This window comes from Dipodomys spectabilis, unplaced genomic scaffold (genome assembly GCF_019054845.1).
Source record: "Dipodomys spectabilis isolate Male_0828 unplaced genomic scaffold, ASM1905484v1 ptg000409l, whole genome shotgun sequence".
In the NCBI taxonomy this organism is placed as follows: Eukaryota; Metazoa; Chordata; class Mammalia; order Rodentia; family Heteromyidae; genus Dipodomys; species Dipodomys spectabilis.
In genome coordinates, this window is record NW_024871086.1 from 1,200,983 (window position 1) to 1,215,984 (window position 15,002).

Genomic DNA, 15,002 nt, shown 5'->3' on the forward strand with positions numbered 1-15,002 from the left:
CTTTTCCTCCCCACCAACCTAACTCCCTTCCTCAAGTTGTAAAGCTAATTTTCTACATAGTGCCATGTACAACTCATTGTTACAATAGGTCATACTGTATACTTGTTTAAGATTTTGTTATTTCCCTTCCCCTCCCCACATTAGAAAAATGTATATGCAAGATGCAGGTCTCTGACAATAAATATAGTGAAAACAGGGGTTAAACCATGGAGGAAGAAAATAGAAGAGAAACAAAAAAATCACATACTACATGTTAGATACATTAAAAAAATAACAAGCAAGAAAAAGCAAGTTGTGTCCCTATCTTGGGTTCCATTTCACTTAACATCATCTTATATGGCCATATGTACATGAATAAGGTGTTATAAGCCATGCAAATTCCGTATTTTCTCGTTATGAAGTTATCTCTGAAACACATGTTACCTCATGTCCAAAGATATAACTTGTGCTATTTCAATGAAGCCAGAAAATACTCATTTTACCTGGAGCAGCACCATAGATTGTTACTGGAACTAAGTGGAAAGAACTGTTATTGCAAGTGGAAACTGATCCCAAGAGAGGAATTGAACATAGAGAAATGACAAATTTCAAGGTAATTTGTGCTGTCCTTTTATGGTACAAGAAAAGAATCCAAGGCCTGAAGGAAACTCTGTCCCTGACTTTGTCAAGTGTGTCTTTACTTATATAAAACTTGTCTGTAAACTTCTAGTTGAGAGTATAACAAAAGGAAACAATATGCCATTTGAAGGCCAGCATAGAATAAAAGGAAATAAATTTGTTTTAAAATTGTTCTCCTGCAAAGAAACAAAGATTTGGGGGTTTTAAAGAGACTTATGCACGGATATTTCATTCCTGAGATAATTCTCCTGTTGCAGGAGTCAGTTACCTAATTCTTTAGTCTGGTCCTGAGTTCTCCATAGCAATAAGGATTCCAAAAAGGAGGATCCAGTGAGTACGATCAGCAAAAGGAGCCTCTTCTCAAACCAGTGCTTTAAGGATAGTCTCAAAGAAATATGTGGTTTTTTTCATTTGCTTGTTGGTTTGTTTAGTTTGTGCTGGTTTGGGGGCTTGAACCCAGAGGGTGGACCCTGTCCCTGTACAGTTGCCTTTCCTGTCCACCTGCCCCCAAAGCTAGTACTCTATTGCTTGAGCCTACACTCCACTTCTGGCTTTTTTAGAATTTAATTACAGATAAGAGTTAGACAGACTCTCCTGCCTGGGTTGGCTTTGAACTGAAATAGTAATAAATCCAATTGACTTCAACTGTATGGACTTCTCTTTTGAACCAAGAAATATTAGATGATATTTGACAATTTTTAAAAGAAGAGAATATGTCCAGCAAAGAAACCATAACTTAAATAACTCAACAAAAATAGGTGCACTGAATCATTTTGGAATTATTTTTTCTACTTGGAAAGATTACTATTGACTTTGTGGTTCCTTTTGGTGAAACTTAAAGTCAAATTTGCACTTTTTTTGTTGGTCGTGGGTCTTTAACTCTGATACTGGACCTTGTCCATCAGTTCTTCAGCTCAAGTTGAACACTCTGCCACTTTTGGTACAGCACCACTTCTGGGTTTCATTTGGTTAATTAAAGATAAGAGTCTCATGGACTTTCCTGACCAGGCTGGTTTTGAACCACAATCCGGTGGTCTCAAATTTCTGAGTAGCTAGGATTACAGGTGTGAGCCACCAGCATCCGTCTTATATTTGCATTTATTTGCACTTATTGACACTATGTAGACAAAGAATGGAAATTTGAATCAAATGATGACATTGCAAGTTTTCAGAAAAATTGAGGTAGCAATAAATTTATCTCCTTTTCCATGTTGTTACATTAATGATTCATGTGTCATGGGACTCTTACATTAGCATCCTCTGCTGTCTGTATTTGTCAACTTAGTATCAGAAATTGTTCATAGAGAAATATAAAAGACTGAGATTTTTAGAAAGCAAAGGAGTTCAGGTATGAAAGTACAGCATAGAAGGATATACAACCTATCACACAGAGATTAAGAATTATCCTAATTACTGGAATGCTAAAGGCAATGAGGAATAATCCTAGTTGATGACTAGTTCTTTAATAACCAAAAATGGTTCACTAGAACATTTTGTGGTATAACTTAGTTATTATCATTTATTCCTTCCATCTGGAGTTATTCCTTCTCTTCTGTAAAAACTATTAATTAGCCTCTGCCTTTTTGGTGCCATGACTTACCAAAAAGATTTCCAAATCTCACTTATGCTACCCTTCTGATTGTGATTAGCAATGACCACCCAAAAGCCTGGAGTCTTTGAATTTCCAGAATTAATCTTCACCTGACATCTAAGCACATTCTTGGCATTAATTGCTGTGATTTAATGAGCAAAAGTTTTTGGTTTTTTTTTTTTCAAAATTGTACACTAATATAGGTAAAGTACGTGAATTAGGGACTATTGTCAGGTATCAGTATGGAAGGAGCAATGGTATATTCCAAGTATGAGTTGTTTATTTTGCATTTACTAACTAAATGTTTGTTGTTGTTGTTGTTTTGCCAGTCCTGGGGCTTAAACCCAGTGATAGGGAATTATTCCTCAGCTTTTTTGTTGTTGTTGTTCAAGGCTAACCCTCTACCACTTGAGACACAGCACCATTTCCAGTGATTCTTTTTCTGTTTATGTCGTACTGATGAATTGAACCCAAGTTTTCATGCATGGTAATCAATCACCGTACTGTGAAGCCACATTCCCGGAGCCTTAAATGACTTTCTTAAGATGGCATTACTTTTTCATTCCGTAAATATGTATCATAATTTTAGCCAGAAATTTTTGCTAGAAAAGGTCATTGAACACAATACTGAGTCCAGTAAGGCTAGATGGACAATGAATAACCGTCACGGTCTAGCCAGAGCACAGAGGGGCTTACCTCATGGAGCTGGAACAACAGACTGAGCGAGACAACTCCTGACCCACAGCCCACCACCAGAATGAGAGGGCCACATTGGTTCCAGCCACATGGGGATGCTGGGCCACCTCCTCCAGCACCCATTCAATAAGTTCTTGAGAGAGAGAGAGAGAGAGAGAAAGAGAGAGAGAGAGAGAAAGAGAGAGAGAGAGAGTGTCAGAATTACACTTAAGTCAGATGCTGGTGGCTCAGGCCTATAATCCTAAGTACACAGGGAACTGAGATATGAGGACCATGGTTTATAGACAGCCTGGGCAGGAACATCTGTGAGACTCTTATCTCCAAAGAACCACCAGAAAACCGGAAGTGGCGCTATGACTCACGTAGTAGAGAGCTAACCTTGAGCTGAGGAGCTCGGGGACAGTGCACAGGCCCAGAGTTCAAGCCCCACGACTGACAAGAAGTGGACTTCCCACCACAAGAAGTGGACTGAATAGCACCCATTGTCCTAGGGAGCATGGCAGAGAAGTCAGGCCGAGCTTCCTGTCAGCTCTCTCTTTTTTTTTTTTTATTATGAAGGTGATATTCGAAGGGGTGGGTCACAGTTACATAAGTAATAAGTACTTTTTTACAGTGTTACCACTTCCTCATTTTTTCCTGCTTCCCCCAACCCTGATATCCCATTTCCCCAAAGTTGTAAAGTTCATTTCTAACATAGTGTTTAGTGTATATCACTATTGCTTTGGTTAATCTTTGTCCGAACATTTCTGTGATTTCCCTTCCCTTCCCCAAATCAGATAAACTTGTATATAAGACAAATGGTACAGCAATAAAAAAACAGTGACTACAGGGAATAAACCAAAATGGAAACCGTAAATAGAAATACATAAAAGCAGTTCACTATACAATCATCTTGTATCCATTTCTTGGAGCTCATTTCAATAAGCATCATTTTCTATGGTGACATGCATATAGCTATTGAGCTGCTGTGATCTTTTATAAGAATATCCTAGACATATTCTAGTTTTTTTAAATGAGTGAAAGCATGTAGCCTATGATTCTTTAGGTGTGGCTTGTTTGACGTATTATGTTTTCCAAGTCTTTCCATTTCCTTACAAATGGGGCAATGTCATTCTTTCTGATGGAAGCATAGAATTTTGTTGTGAATATATATGACATTTTCTTGATTGATTCATCTACTGAGGGGCATCTGTGTTGGTTCCATATCTTAGCTATGGTAAATAATGCTACAATTGACATAGTTGTGATAGTAACTTTAGTGTGGCCTTGTCTGTGGTCATTTGGGTAAATGTCCAGGAGTGGGATTGCTGGGTAATAGGGGAGATCTTCTGAGGAACCTTTATACTTCTTTATGGAGTATTTGAACAAGTATACTTTTCAACCAATAGTGCAGTAACATTCCCTTTTGGCTATATTCCCATCAGACCAGCATCTGTTATTATTAGTTTTCTTCATAATGGTCATCAAACTGGGGGGAGGTGGAATCTCAATGTTGCTTTTATTTGTATTTCTATGGCCAGAAATGTGGCATATTTCTTCATGTTTCAATTCACCATTCATATTTCTTCTTCAGAGAGGTCTCTCTTTAAATCTTTAGCAAACTTATTAAGAGGGTTGTTTCTTTGAAGATTTGTTTTTGGGGGGAGTTAACATTTGGGGCTCTAAATATATTTGAGATGTAAGGCCATTGCCTGTTGCAGAGCAAGTAACTAACTTCTCCCAATCTGTGGGCTTTCTATTTATCTTTCTATCTATGTAAGTTCTCTTCTTAGATTTGGTGTCTGTCAAGTCTGTTAATTTATTGAAACAACCAATTCTGTTTTGTTGATCTTTTTATGTTTTAGTTCGTCTTTATTTAGTTATTTCTGATATTTTTATTTGTTTCTGTCTTCTGCTTTGGGTTAAGGCTTGTTCCTGTTTTCAAGGATTTTGAGGTATATAATTAAAATACAGACTTCAGATTTCCCCAATTGCTTGATGTAGGCATTTAGAGCTATAAAATTTCCTCTAAGTATTGCACTTACTGTTTTGAAGAGGAGTTGGTATTTTGTGTGTTCAATTTGTTAATTTTCAGAAACTTTCAGATTTTCATTCTAATGTATTCAGTGCCTCACTGGTCATTCAGCAATGTGTTGTTCAGTCTTCATGGGTTAGGGATTTTATTTTTTGCTTTAGCTTTTTAATTCTAAGTTTATTCTGTTGTGGTCTGACAAGATATGGGAATTCAAATAATTTTTCTTTCAATTTGGATAGAATTTCTATGTGACATAGGATATGTTCTATTTTGGAGATTCTTCCATGAGCTGCTGGGAAGAATGTGTATACTGATGCTGAATGTATATTCTGTAGATATCTGTTAAGGCGAAGCGTTCAATGTAGTTATTTAGGTCTTCAGTTTCTTGGTTGTGTTTTTCCTGGATAACCTATCCATGCATTTCAATGATGTGTTGTGATGTGTTTTTAGGTTAAGTAGTATTTGGTTGATGAAGTGGGGTGCTCCAGGATTCAGGACACTGATACTTAGACTTGATATATACACCTAATGCAGATGTGCCTTTATCAATATATAATGTCTCTTCCTAGTAATTTTATTTTGAATTCTGTTTTATCTTATGTTAGTACTGTGGCCTGTTTATGGTGTTCATTTGCTTGAAAATTTTCCTTCCAGCCTTTCAGTTTGAGTACGTGTTTGTTTTTGTCAATAAAATGTGTCTCTTGTAGATACTACATGCGTGGGTCTTGTTTTATTATACTACTATTTCGTGTGTTTTTTATTTGGAAAGTTAATTCCATTGATATTGAGAGTTAAGACTGTGAAATATCTCATAAGTCCTGCCATGTTATTCACCTGTTGTTAGGCTCTGTGTCTAATCTACTCTTAATATATTTACCTTGTTCACTGGTAGGGAGCATTTTATATAACCAATTTCTGTTCTTCATGATCTTCTCTGTGTAGGATATATTTGATTAACTTCTATCCTGCTGATTTGGTGGAGATACATTGTTTCAAGTTTTCTTTGTCATAAAATATTTTTATATATCCTTTTAATGTAAAGGAGAGTTTGGCTTGGGACCATATTCACGGTTGGTAGTTGTTTGCCTTTAATGTTTTTCATTTATCATGCGAGGCTCCCCTTTTTACCATATCAGCTAAGAAATTTGTATTTATTCTGACTGTATATCCTTTATAAATAATCAGTCTTTTCTCCTGACAGATTTAAGAGTCCATTCATTGATGTCTAATGATCCTCTAATGGATTATGATGTGATGGTGGTTTGTTCTGTTCTGGTACACTCTGTTTGGTGTTCTAAAGGCTTCTCTTATCTGAATGAGCCTATCTCTTTGATTTCTCTGTGTTACAATTGGTTATTGTTTTAGGGCTTCTATCTCTTTATTAAAGCTTTATTTTAGGTCTTGTATGGATTTTCTTTACAACTTTTTATTGGGTGGGGACTTGGGAGGTATGTGTTTTAGCTGTGTCTTCTCTCATATCTATTAACTAGGCATCCATTTTTCCCTTGGACTCTCTTGCCTTCTCAGAATTTATTTTTCTTTGTGTTTGGAGTCTCCATGAATTATTTTGCTGATCTTTGCTTGGTCTCATCTTGTTCACAAATTTCCTTGTAGAGGTTTTGTATCTTTTCATTAATCACAATTTCCAGCAGTATTTGTAATGTATTTTGAAAACTATCTTCTAGGTAATTGATTGTTCTAATGCCTGTTTATTTACTGTGTGAATTATGTTACCTTGGCATGACTTTTGTCATATTTTTCTGATTTGTTCTGTCCATTTGAAGTATTTCTTGGCTTCAATTTGGGGGAACTATGATCTTCATAGGTGACTATCTATGTTCTTGGTTGATATGCCAAGTGTTACTTTGGTCTTCTGTTGTGATTTGCTTTTCTGGAATTAGGATTTTGTCTAGACCATTAAGTGTAGGAGAAGAGATCAGTAGTGAGAGATGTTGTCAAATGAATACTAATGGTTCCAACGAAAGTTCCGACTATCCAGTGGTAAGGTGAATTATGTGTGTTTATATGTGAGTGTCTCTGTTCATGATTTTTTTTCTCACGTGGCCCTTTCATTTCCACACTGCAGTTGTGTTTTTGAATATGTTGGCCAACACAGTCACAGTAGTCACCTTCCTGGCTGGGTAACTTTTCATAGATTTCTGTTTTCTTGTGAAGACAGTATAAAATATTCTTTTGAATTGTGTATCCATATATAATTATACCTAACTTAGTGTGACACTCTAGAAATAGAGTACGTTCTAGGATTCTAAATCTCTGTTTCATTAGAGAAATCTAGGATAATTTTCTGTTGTTATTCTGCCACTGTTTATCCTCTTCCTCTGGTTTATTTATGATATTGTGGATTTTTGTCACATAATTTAGGATTTGTGATGGTTGTATCAAGTTATTTTTGTTTTTCTGTTTGTATTACTTTGAAATAGTGATTTCAGGCTTGTATGAAGAGACAGTAACAATATGAAATGTGAAGAGCTTAAAGCTTAAAGAGGCACAATGAAGGCCTAAGTAACTCCATTAAAGGCTAGCAACCATCTTGTGAGGTATGAATTATGAAAATAACCATGGGTTGGACCCAGAAATTACACAAAAAGGAAATCAATTCCTGGACAACTGAGACATAAACAATCCTTGGGAAAGCCACAGGAATTTTCTCCAAATGCATTTACCAAACATTGGGTGGCCATGCAGGACACAGTGACCCAGTGGCCAGACACTTCCTGTCAATCACACCTCAATAATATTAGCCAATCACATATGTATAGCTTAGTTTGCTTAAAATGTTAATCAATCAAGTAATTTCTCATGTAAATCTTCCTCAAAGTTGTTTGTTCAATACTCTAAAAACTGTGCTGATTCTATGCTTTGGGTCTCTTAGTGTCATAGGTTAACAATTGCACAGAGTACCAGCCTGGAGCTTGCAAATAAAAGACTCCTTTGTTATTTGCATTGGTCGAGGTCTCTGGTGGTCTTCGGGTGGTTTTGAGTCTAAGTAAGACAAATGTAAGTTATTACATTGCAAGAAAGAGAGCAGACATTTTAACCTATTTGCTACAAGTAAATTAATATTAAACAAGGCTAATTAACTCTTATTTACTCTTCCGAGGTTGAGTATAGTACTATTGGATATATTGGAGGAAAAGACTTTAGACTGATTACAATTTATGCCTTTCACAGAAATTACTGGCTAACCATTCTTCTTCAGAAAGGCAAATGCTCCATTTTTTTCATATTAGTATCATAAAATCATAACATCTGCATGTTGAATTGTTTTCCTCTGCTATTTTCAATACCATTCTTCATCCATTAGGTATCTAGGGCTTGGAATGAACTGTTCCTTAAAATACCTATATTGCTTATATTGTGATATAAATCTCAGTAATATTAATATGAATTTATCTCTGAGTTTCATCTTGAGCTACATTCACATGTAATTTACGCAGTTTCAAGCAAGAGACCTATTTTACTCTTTTCTGTTCTTTAAACAATAAATCTATTATCTTTAGAAATACATTCTAAAGAAAATATGTTCTTTTATATTGTTTCAGTAAACATCATTTATTTCTAGTACTTTTACTGAAATAAATATAAAGTATGTCACATGGAGACAACCCCCCCTTATCACTTTAAAGTATATCCTTGGGGACTATTTTATATATAAAAATAAAAAAGTACAATGCACATGTTTATACATGAATCATCTAATGGTTAAGTCAATTAGACACAAGAACAATCATACCACATCAAGTCTCAATTTACTTAAAGGCACATTGTTCATGAATATCACTCATTTTTAGAAAATAACTAGTCACAACAAAGTTTATATTTCAAATTTAAAAAATAAAAATTACACCCAGATTTGATGTGAATATCCTGTTTCCAGGAATACATTTATCCAGAAAACAAGGAAACAAAAATATAAGGGCTTGTCATATAGAAAGAAAGATGTAAAGCATACTGTCTTTCCTTAAGATGATACATACATGCAAATCTTGTCATTTATTCAAAGATACTATAGAAATTCATGAGCGGATTTGTGATCAGAAGTGATAAGTAAGCAAAGTAACTGGAAAACTGTATTTGTAAATAGTGCTTTCAATATATGATGACGTTTTCAATAAATAAGCCTATAGATGATGATTTTGTATCTGCAACACACATCCAGTATTCTACATTTTAGACATACTCCCATTGTCTTCCCTAAGTTCTTGATCAATATTATTCTACTTTCATGATGTCAATTGCTACTAAAGTAACAAGGTGGGTGTTCTCTTGGTTTCCACATCCAATAAATTTTAGTATTTTGCAACGGTGTCTAAAGTCATGGAATTTGACTTGGATGTGAAGTTTGAGGATACTGTATTCAGGGTATTAATTGGCCTGTAGCAGCCAGGAACTTATTGTGAATACACAGACACACGGGATACTAAGAATTAGGGACTTGATCTCGGGGAAAGATAAAGGTCCAGGCAAGATCTTGAAGCTGAGATAAAGCAATGCAGCAAACATCAATCAACTATCATTACAAGGGAATGGAACTTATCTCTGATGTGTCTGGTTGGCTGCTGTGTGTGTGTGTACGTGTTTGTGTTTATGTGTGTGTGTGTGTGTGTGTGTGTGTGTGTGTGTGTGTGTGTGTGTGTGTGTAGAGAATTTTAGTGTGGCTTCTATATTTACAGTCCATAGAGCATTACTTGCTAAGGAGAAGGTGCCTTTACCAGAGCTCCGATACCACTGTCATCACTTTTTACTGCAAAAAAACCACTTGCTTAATCTCTAATTAAAAAGGGAAAAATAAACTAACATCTTAGATGATTGTTTTGAAAATTAATTGGCAAATTGAAGGCCAAAGGGAGAAATTGGAGATTAATATAATCTTTTTCCTCTCTTCTGATTATTAAACCACCATAGCTGTGATTTTCAGGAATCTCCTGTAATGTACTTACTGCTGAATTATTAATATGTTTAATAATATGAAACATATGATAGAGAAATAGATCAGCCAGCAAGCACAAAGAACTAGTGATAAGATCGAGCTTTTGAGCAGGGTTGCCACATCTTTTAGGAATGCAATTCCTTCATATGAATTTCAAATTTCATGGCTTTCCTTGTGTGATTAAATGGCAAGAAAGTACTGTAGAAACAAAAATTCCTGTTCAGCCAAGAAGAAAGTGCTTATGTTCCCATCCTCATGTGGCAAATTTCCATTCCATAAAGAGTCTTTGTTAGAATGCTTTCATTTAATATACTTTAGCACATCATCCTTCCCTGTTGGAGACAGGAAAAAAGAAATTTGTTTGAATATTATCTCACGTAAGTTAGTGTGTACCGGTATGATTTGTATAATTACAGAAGTTTGTAATAAATATAAGTAGGGATCATGTCACAACTATAAAATATAATTAAAATCACATAAGACTAGAAGTCACAGAATTTTGTGCATGAAAACATACGTTAGATTAGTTGCAGAATTTCTATTTTGAGACAGACTTTATATTAAAGTATAAAGCACTTTACTAAGGGTTGAAACATTTTATTGAAAAATATATATTTCTTAGAGATATTTTGCTTCATATTTTAAGAAGAAAAATCGTCTCAAAGTAATTATTTTTTAAAATTTTTTCCCGTTTCCATGTGATTAACCTCCAAATTAGAAATCCAGATATTTAATTCAAATTAGCCAAAAATATTTATTGAGTGTAAGAACCTTCTGCTCTCTACATTCTTCACACTAACTTTACCAAATATGATGAGTCTGAAATAATCAGTCTCTTTGTGACCTGTGTTGATATTATTTACAATGTGAGCAAAATGTTTAAAAAGTAGTATTTAGTTTAGCTTAATTGCTCTGAAGAGACAACAAATGATATAATCAAAGGCTAAAACTGAGTAGATTTAAAAGTTAGAATTCAGGAAATGTTTTTGACCACACTGGTTACTAACCATTATTAATCTTAACTGGAACATTGAGAATAACCATAAGCCTAAGTGTAAGTAGATTCTAAAATTTATAGCAATACTCTAGTTCACATTCATTCTAATTCTTACCTGGCTTAATATGAAATTTACCTTCAGGGGCTGGGAAGGTGGCTCAGTGGTAGAGCACTTGCCTTGCATGCTCGAGGCCCTGGGTTTGATTCCACAGCACCACATAAGCAAAAAGAAAAAAGCCGGAAGTGGTGCTGTGGCTCAAGTGGTAGAGTGCTAGCCTTGAGCTGAAGAGCTAAGGGACAGCACCCAGGCCCAGAGTTCAGACCCCACGACCGGACCCCCCCTCCCAAAAAAAGAAATTTACCTTCAATTTGACCCTCAGTTTTTCTCTTACACTCTTACCCTAACCATGGCTAGAATCCTAACCATAACCTTGACACTAATGGTATCTCAAATCTAAAATTTATGAAAAATGCTTGTTTGTCTCATCCTAACTGAAATTCCACTTGTAATTCTTGAAATAAATTTCAGGTTTTCCTAAACCCTATAGAATTTCTCACTCTTAACTTTGAACCTATCTTGTTCCATAAGAGGAATCATTATACCCATTGATCTCAAATCCTAATATTATGAAATACATTGTATTTCCATTATCCCAGCTATTCCTGAATTCCTAGAACTTAAAATAAGTTCAGATTTATTTAACATTTAACCCATTCCTTATTTTTTCTTTTTGTTGTGCGTGCAGATTGGTTTCTGGGCCTGGGCCGGATCCCTGAGCACTAGGCAAGGGCAAGATCCCTGAGTTCTTTAGCTCAAGGTGTGCAATTTACCACTTGAGCCCCAGCACCACTTTCATGTTTTTTGGTGGTTAATTGGACATAAGAGTCTCACAGACTTTCTTGCCAGGGCTGGTTTTTAACTGCAGTCCTCAGAAATCAGATTCCTGAGCAGCTCTGATAATAGGTGCAAGCCACCAGTTTAACCAAATTTTTTACTCTTTCCTCAACCCCCTTTAACCAGAAACCTAATCCTAATCACAATCTGAGTTAACACCAAATGGTTAATGTAAGGAAAATTGTCTGGATTCTATTCAATCACACATTTTATTGCTTATGCTTCTTAGTGAAAAACTAAATTTTACCCTAATCCTATCCTTCGCTAACCCTAACAAGAACTAAAACAGCAATTCACAATTTAAACCAAATACTATCTGAATGTTAAAAGCAACACAGACGTTGGTTTTCATTCATTCTAACTTTGATATCATTCATTCCCTTACGACCCAGTCATACCACTTCTAGGCATCTACCCTGAACAACAGGAACCAATATACAAGGACACATGCACCTCCATGTTTATTGCAGCACTGTTCGCAATAGCTAGGATATGGAAACAACCTAGATGCCCCACCACAGATGAATGGATCCAAAAATTGTGGTATCTATACACAATGGAATATTATGCAGCCATTAGAAATGACAAAATAATGGCATTTGCAGGGAAATGGATGGAGCTAGAAGGAATCATGTTGAGCGAGGTAAGCCAAGAACGAAGAGACAAACGGTACATGGTCTCCCTGATAAGTGGATGCTAAATCCATAAGGTTAGGTGATACGACAAAACTAACAGGACTTAAGAAACAAAGAACTCCCGCTCATCTGGTTGAACCACTACTAAATATCCCCATGCTGCTGATCACAAATATGGTATATAACATGTGAACACTGTTATATATTACAGACTGTGGTAGACAATTTACTCCAGGGAAGTTAGAATGAACTTGTGACTTTGAAATTATGTAATCATTTAATCACAATCAAAAAAAAAGAACCTCGGGGAAGGGAGGGAGGGAGGGGATGGTAGGGGGAAAACAATGGAGGGGGTAACAATGTTCAAGAGGAAGTGTACTCATTACCTCACTCATGTAACTATAACCCTCTGTATAGTAGCTTTACAATAAAAAAAAAAAAAAAAAAACACTTTCTGAGCCGGGCACTGGTGGCTCCCGCCTGTCATCCTAGCTACTCATCAGGCTGAGATCTGAAGACCGCCAGCCCGGGCAGGAATGTCCACGAGACTCTCATCTCCAATAAACCACGAGAAAACCGGAGGTGGCGCTGTGGCTCAAGCGGTAGAGCGCTGGCCTCGAGCTGAAGAGCGCAGGGACAGCGCCCAGGCCCAGAGTTCAAGCCCCATGACCGATCAAAAAAAAGGTGTTTTTTTTTTTTTTTTTTTTAATGGACTTGAATGACTTGTGTGTGGACCCCGTTCCCCAAACTCCCCATGCGCGGGAGGTGCTGTGTTCAGGCTGATCCCGAACCCGCTGCAGGCTGGGGCAGAGGCCGGGCCCTGGCAACCCCACACCTCCTTCCAGCCTGGGGGCCGCCAGCCGGGTCCCCCAGGCTTGGTCAGGCTTCTCTCACTGGAGCTGCGAGTCCAGGCACCTATAGGCCAGGAGGGGCCCTGGGAGACCGGGGTCAAGGTCAGGGTGGTCAAGGATGTCTGGGAGGATGGAGAGGATGGAGAGGATGGGGAGGATGGGGAAGACATCCAGATGGACCGGCCCAGAGCCTCGCCCCCTCTGGGCAGGCCCTAGCTCGGTGCTGGCCAATAAGAACACAGGGAGAGCTGCCACGCACTGCATATACAGGCTGCCTGGAACCCATGGAGCTGGAGGCTCACCAAGTGTTCAAGGCCAGCCTGGCTACATTGTAAAACTAAGGGAATGGAACAAGGAAGGTGAGCAAATCCAGTCATTGCATTCCGTGTACACTATGTTAAACAATGAATTACGGGGCTGGGAAATGTGGCTCAGTAGTGGAGAGCTTGCCTCACATGCATGAAGTTCTGGGTACGAGTCCTGCAGTACCACATATACAGAAAAAGCTGGAAGTGGTGCTCTGTTTCAAGTGGCAGAGTGTTAGCAAAAGAAGCCCAGGGACAGAGACAGGCCCTGAGTTCAAGCCCCAGGACTGGCACACACACACAAAAATCACAAGCAGGCATGAGTGGCTCATGCCTGTAATCCTAGATGCTCAGGAGGCTAAGATTTGAGGATTGTGGTTTGAGGATTGTTGGCCTGGGCAGGAAAATCCATGAAATTCTTTTTATGTCCATCATGGGGCTTGAACTCAGGGCCTGGGTGCTGTCCTGAGCTCTTTCACTCAAGCCTGGCACTCTACCACTTAAGCCACCAGGGCCACTTCTGGTTTTCTGGTGGTTTATTAGAGATAAGTGTCACAGACTTTTCTACCTATGGCTGGCTTCAAACCGCAATTCTCAGATCTCAGCCTCCTGAGTAGCTAGGATTACAGGTGTGAGCCACCTATACCCAGCCCCATGAGATTCTAATTTCCAATTAACCACCAAAAATCTGGAAATGGCACTGTGACTCAAGTGGTAGAGCATTACATAATATCTCAGGGACAGCACCCAGGCTCTGAGTTCAAACCCTAGGTCAGGGACCAAAATATTAAAATTTAAAAGTGAAGAAAATTAGAGTTAGATATGTTACTTATTGGGAAATGATGTAGCATATACAAAAGGCCCAGGTCTTAATATTTGGTCTGCACTGAAAAAAAATGTTTATATATATTATATGTGTGTGTGTGTGTTTGTGTGTGTGTGTGTGTGTGTGTGTGTGTATATACCTATACAAACATGCAATTTAAACTGAGCATGAATCTGATACATTCGGCAAAATCCAGACTGGGAAATTTGAAAGGACATAAAAGTGTATTTCTTTAACAAACCAAGAACATTGGGAATGAGCAGAGTATAGACAGGCCTCCAGATGAAGAGACATAAATGGTTGCAGTGTGCAGACTTTCCTGGTTTGCGAAGATTACATGATATAACCCAGGCAGACATCTCATTTTGGGAACTTGCAGAGTAGTTCGCAATGATTATTTGGCAGAAAGAAACTCTTCTGTATTTTTTTTTTTTTGTCAGTCTTGGAGCTTGAACTCTGGGCCTGGGCGCTGTCCCTCAGCTCTTCAGCTCAAGGCGAGTGCTCTACCACTTGAGCCACAGCACCACTTCCGGTTTTCTGGTGGTTTATTGGAGATAAGAGTTTCACAGACTTTCCTGCCCGGGCTGGCTTTGAACTGTGATCCTCAGATCTCAGCCTCCTGA